The sequence below is a fragment of the Mus pahari genome, chromosome 3 (genome assembly GCF_900095145.1).
Source record: "Mus pahari chromosome 3, PAHARI_EIJ_v1.1, whole genome shotgun sequence".
NCBI classification, from domain to species: Eukaryota; Metazoa; Chordata; class Mammalia; order Rodentia; family Muridae; genus Mus; species Mus pahari.
Genome location: NC_034592.1, coordinates 69,634,361 through 69,640,608, shown reverse-complemented (window position 1 = coordinate 69,640,608; position 6,248 = coordinate 69,634,361).

Here is a 6,248-nt window from a genome sequence, read left to right as displayed (position 1 = left end):
GAAGAGCAGTCGGGTGCTCTTACCCACTGAGCCANCTCACCAGCCCGATAATCTTTTTTTAAGTAAAGTGATTGCTAGACAATATACACAGATAGATAATGCATTTTGAATACTATCTCACTAGGTCAGGTGGTACCAAATAAGGGCTTTTGAATATATTTCTTAATGATTCATTTTTAATATTTTATGCTCTTTTACTATGCTTAGTTCTCAAAGAATATTTTATATGTTTTGAAACAATTTAGTATTCAACATTAGATACGGGATTCTCAGTTATGGATACTATTAAATATTTATTAATGGTATTTTTAGGGTATGAAAGATATGAATATAAAAGTTGAACAAATTTTTATGTATTACTTGATTCTCAAAACTCAATATTATTAATATGTTTGATGTTTAAAATGCATTTAAATAATAAAATTTTAAGAAAAAAAGAGTACTTCACAAATTTTGCAGGCTAATAGATGGAACTAGAAAATTTCATCCTGAGTGAGGTAACCCAGACTCTAAGGGACATACATGGTATGTACTCACTGATAAGTGGATATTAGTCAAAAAGGTCAGAATACACATGATATAACTCACAGACCATATGAAGCTTAACAGGAAGGAAGGCTAATGTTTCAATCCTACTTAGAAGGGGGAACAAAATAATCACAGGAGGCAGAGGGAGGGAGGCACCTGAGTGAGAGAGGGAAGAGCGAGGGAAGATGGGGGTGCAGGATCAGGTATGGGGGAGAGACAGAAGAGAAGCCCAGAGGGTCAGGAGAATGAATAGAAATATGTAGCAGTGGGGAGTGGGTAACTGGAGGTGGGGATATAACTAATAGAAAGGAATGCGAGAAACTCCCAGGACCCAGCGGGGATGACATTAGCCCAAATGCCCAACAACATGGAGATAGAGCCTGAAGAGACTACCTCCAGTAGATAGACATAGCCAACCACCCATCTCAAAATTTTTAACCCAGAATTGTTCCTGTCTAAAGAAAATGCAGGAACTCAAAATGGGTCAGAGACTGAAGGAAAGGCTATCCAGAGGCTGCCCCACCTTGAGATTCATACCATGCACAGACACCAAACCCTGACACTATTGATCATGCCAGATCCTGACCAAAACAGACGCAGATACTCACAGCCAAGCATTGGATTGAGCCCAGGACCCCGGTGGAAGAGTTATGGGAAGGATGGGAGGAGCTTAAGGTGATTTCAACCCCATAGGAAGAACAACAGTATCAACTAACCAGACCCTGAGAGTTCCCAGGGACTAAGCCACTAATCAAAGAGGGCTAGTTAGTGGCTTCTGTGACATATGTAGCAGAGGACTGCCTTATCTGGCTCAGTCAGAGGGGATGTGCTTGGTCCTATGGAGGTTTGACGCCCCAGAGAGGGGGGGAAGCTAGAGAAGTGAGGTGGGAGTGAGTGGGTGGGTGGATGAGTGGGAGAACACCTTCTTAGAAGCAAAGAGGAGGGGAAATGTAGTGAGGGGTTCGTGGAAGGAGGGACGGGAAATGGGACATTTGAAATGTAAACAAATAAAATAATTAAATAAAAAGAGGTTGGAAAAAATAGTGTGGGATAGTGGTGAAAAGAACATAAAACTAGATTCGGTTGAGTTTATTTATATGGGCTCCCCAGATGGGGATTTTAAGTTTAATATATGGAAGCTTGTACAGTTAAAAAAAAAAAAGAAGTGTCAAATTCTTCTCTGAATGTTTTTGTAAAAGATGGCCTACTGAACAGGAGTTGCTGATGCCTGGCATTTCTTGGCTTAGTGATGATGAAGGATTTTTTTAAGGCTCAGTAAAATTACAATGCTATAGTGCATGCACTGTGTAAAACCTAATCTTCCACAATGGGAAAGCCCAGAAGAAATGCCCTTCATTTAACCTATAGGCTGCAAAATGGTGAGAAGGGCACCAGCACATTTGGAGAGCTTTTCCTTGTGCTAAGCCTTAGGGTTGGAAACACTGCTGCTTAGTGGGATGAATTAAACACAGTGGGTTTCATTGGTCCCTGAGGTATCAGGAGCCAGATGGCAGCACTCACTGATTGTCAAAGGCAAGGTGAACATAATAGGTATTGTGATAGGCAGAATAGACAAAGCAATGGCCTGATGCATACTCATGAGCACAGGCAAAGTGAATTTCTGGTGACATGACTTATGTGGTACTAGCTAATCAATCATGGGGTTTTCAGGGGTGAAATAGATAAGAATTGTACTACAATTTTGTTTGATCTATAGAAGTAGAAAATTCTCAAACCAATAAAAGGAAGTCTACATTAGATTGTGGGAAAAGGGAATCTTCTCCCATGAACCAATTTCCATACTTGAGCCAGTTTGCTGATCCAGAACCACTGAATTGAAGGGATGGGTGGGCTCTCATGAAGAAGAACTTTATAAAATTGCCAAAAATGTTCTACTATTAGTCTTTCTCCAGTTCTTCCCAGAGGGACCTGTGGCTTTTTACAAGGGTAACCATACACTGGAGGAAAGGAGACAATCAGAATTTTCAGGTATATTGGGTACTGGTTTTGAACTAATACTGAGTCTGGGAGATCACAAGAAACAATGTTAAACCCCAGTTAAAGTAGGGGCTTTTAGAGGCCCCATGGTTAATGGAGTTTTGGCGGAAGTTTGACTCATAGTAGGTCCCATGGGTCACCAAACTCATTCTATAGTTATTTCCCCAGTCCCAGAATGTATAATTCTCTCTCTCTCTCTCTCTCTCTCTCTCTCTCTCTCTCTCTCTCTCTCACACACACACACACACACACACACACACACACACATATATGTATACATCATATATATGATGTGTGCCAATTATATATACACACACAGACACACAGACAGAGACACACACATATAGAATTCTCACATACGTTCCTGAGCTATAGAATGAGGGCTATCATGGTTAGAAAGGCGAAATAGAAGCCTTTAGAATAGCCTCTGCCAAATAAACGTGTGACTCAAAAACAGTATTGCCTCCCTGGAGGAACTGCAGAAATTAGTGCCACCATCAAGGATTTGAAAGTTGCTGGGGCGATAGTTCTTACCACATCTCCTTTTAACTCTACTCTCTGGCCAGTGCAGAAGACAAATGGATTATGGATAATGACTATCAAAAACTCAATTAAGTCACAACTCTGATTATAGCTGCTATACCAAATGTGGTGTCCTTACTTGAGAAGATTAACACACTGGTACCTGGTATGCAGCTACTGATCCAGCAAAGGCCCTTTGCTTGGTACCTGTCCGTCAGGACCATCAGAAGCAATTTGCTTGTACTTGGCAAGATGAACAGTATATCTTTGCAGTTTTTCCTCAAGTAAAACTATACTTCGACATATACCAAGCGGTTTGGAAAGTTGGTAGCTTTGTGTGGGGCCTGGAACCAGAGAAGGGTCTTCAATAGGTCCATGCTGCTGATCAGGTTGCTCCACCACTTGGACCATATGATTCAGCAGATCTGATGGTACTTGAGAAGTCAGCGATAGACAGAAATGCTGTTTGGAGCCTTTGGCAGGTCCCTATAGGTGAATCACAGAAGACACCATTGGGATTTTGGAGCAAGGCTCTACTATCAATTCTCCTTTTGAAGACTAGCTCTTGGCTTACTATTGGTCCTTAGTGAAAACTGAATATTTGAAAATGGGTCACCAACATATCTTGTGACCTTAGCTGCCCATCATGAACTAACCCTAACCCTGACCCATCAAGTCATAAAGTAGGATGTGCACAGCAGCACTCCGTTACCAAAAGGAAGTGGTATATACATGACTAGGCCTGAGCAGATCCTGAAGGCACAAGCAAGTTGCATGAAAAAGGTTGCCCAAATACCTATTGTCCTAGTTAGTGTTTTACTGCTGTGAACAGACACCATGACTAAGGCAACTCTTTTAAGGACAATATTTAATTGGGGCTGGCTTACAGGTTCAGAGGTTCAGTCCATTATCATCAAGGCAGGAACATGTCAGTATCCAGGCAGGCACAGTGCAGGAGGAGCTGAGAGTTCTACATTCATCTGAAGGCTGCTAGCAGAATACTGGCTCTGGGCAGCTTGGACTAGGGTATTAAAGACCACACCCACAGTGATACACCTACTCCAACAAGGCCATACCTCCTGATAGTGCTACTCCCTGGCCCAAGCATGTACAGACCATCACACCTACCATTATACTCCCATTATAATGCTGTCTCCAGCCAACCATGCACATATAGCCTCACGGGGGTATATCCTATCATTGGTTGACTGAGGAAGGGAGGCCTAGGGCTAGTTTAGTTATGGTTTTGCATGCTATGCAGGCATTGCCCAGAAGTAGACAGACGGAGCATTAGAGTTCTTTTCTGGGAAAATCCTGAAAGACACTGGTGAAGTCTTCACAGTAGGCAGAACTTATGGCAGTACCTACCCTTGGCCATGCATTTTTTTTTTTTTTTGGAAGGAGAAATGATCAGAAATGCAATTGTTCACTGACTGAAGGACTATAGTGATGTTCAGGGACTTAGAAAGCAGATTGGTGAGAAAGATTATTTAGGGAAGAAGTACATAGATAGACTTCTCCAAATGGGAAAAGGATGCTAAAATACTTATGTCCCATATAAATGCTCATCAAAAGATGACTTCAGCTGAGGAGGAGGAGTTAATAATCAAGTAGACAGGATGATCAGTGTGGACAGACAGCCTCTTTCCCAGTCATTCCTGTCAATGTCCAATGGGCCCATGAACAACGTGGTCATGGTGGTAGAGATGGAAATTATTCATGAGCTCGACAATGCAGACTTCAACTCACCAAGGCTGTCCTGGCTATAGCTGCTTCTGAGTGCCAGATCTGCTGACATTAGAGACTAACACTGAGCCTTAGATATGGTAAGTTTAAAATTACACACATCCACAAGTACATATGCATACATTCACATATATATCCTTCCTGTAGGATACTGGACTGAGAGAAATATTGTGTTTCAAAAAAATCAAGAAATTATATGTAATCAAATTCACTCTTGTCATCATGATCTTAATTTTCACAAATCATTAGAAACAGTAATTGTCAAATCAAACATAATGAACACTTACATACAAATATTTTGAAGGTGTAGTTTTTTAATGGAGCCCCATGTACCAGGGGTTTGTGAGTTTATTTAATAAATTAATTGCAACTCCTTTTTACTAAAGTTACTTCCTGGTAAACAGCCAACATGAAAGAATAAATAAATATAAGGCAGTTTTTGATTTCCAGGCTTCTTGGCTAGTCACAATTGGCATGTTGTTATATTGGCTTGGTGACAATAGTTATAATTACCTTTTACTAAGTGTGTGAACTCAGTCCAACTTTGAACGTCACAAGTTTGTAGTTTTGTTAGAGTAAAACTTAAGATCAGCATTGAAGATGGAGCCAAGAGCAAATACATTTTCCAAGCCCTCCCCTCCCTCAGTTTCTTGTTTCATCAAATTGGAATTACTCCCAACTTGAAAGAAATCACAGTGACTTGTGCTTTCCCAGCCACTGTTTGTTCAGCAAAGTTAAACAAACACATCTGCAGCTAGGAAATATCCTTCCTGGTGGATCTGTGGTATTTTTATGTATTAAAATAGTGTGATGTCTTTGTGTGTGAACACTATGATGTTCATATTATTATGAATCTACTTACACAAGCTAGTTAGCAGTGTCTGAGACATGTTTAAGTAATATGATAGTGATTATGTGCTTTGAATTGGAATTTTCCAAAATCCAAGTTGATTTTTATATTACTTTATTTCAAAATGCATTAATTCTAGGGTATAAATCAGACTATGTTATATGATATTACTATTGTAAATGGTTAATAATCTAGATACTTCTTAAAATTATTGAATTTATAAAGACTGGCATCAAAAGGAGAATGTGTAGCTATGTAGAGAAAGATGAGAGGGAAGCTGAGAAACTGGAGGCTCTTTTTTTTTTTTTTTTCATAATAGAAAAATGACATTTATTTTAAAAAAATAATCTTGACTTTAGTTCATTTTCCAGACTTCCAAACATACTCGACATTGCATTTTTAGCATCTTCTCTTTTTTTCTTAAACACCCCTAAAATATTATTTTATACTTCATTAAATGTCACTACATGGATACATCACAATTTATTTGTTTATCCACCTATTCTTAGACATTTAGGTTATTTCCAATTTTCACAAATATATAACTAACCTTCATTAACCTTTGCATCTATCAAACTTCTGTAAAGTCAGTCACAAAAATTAC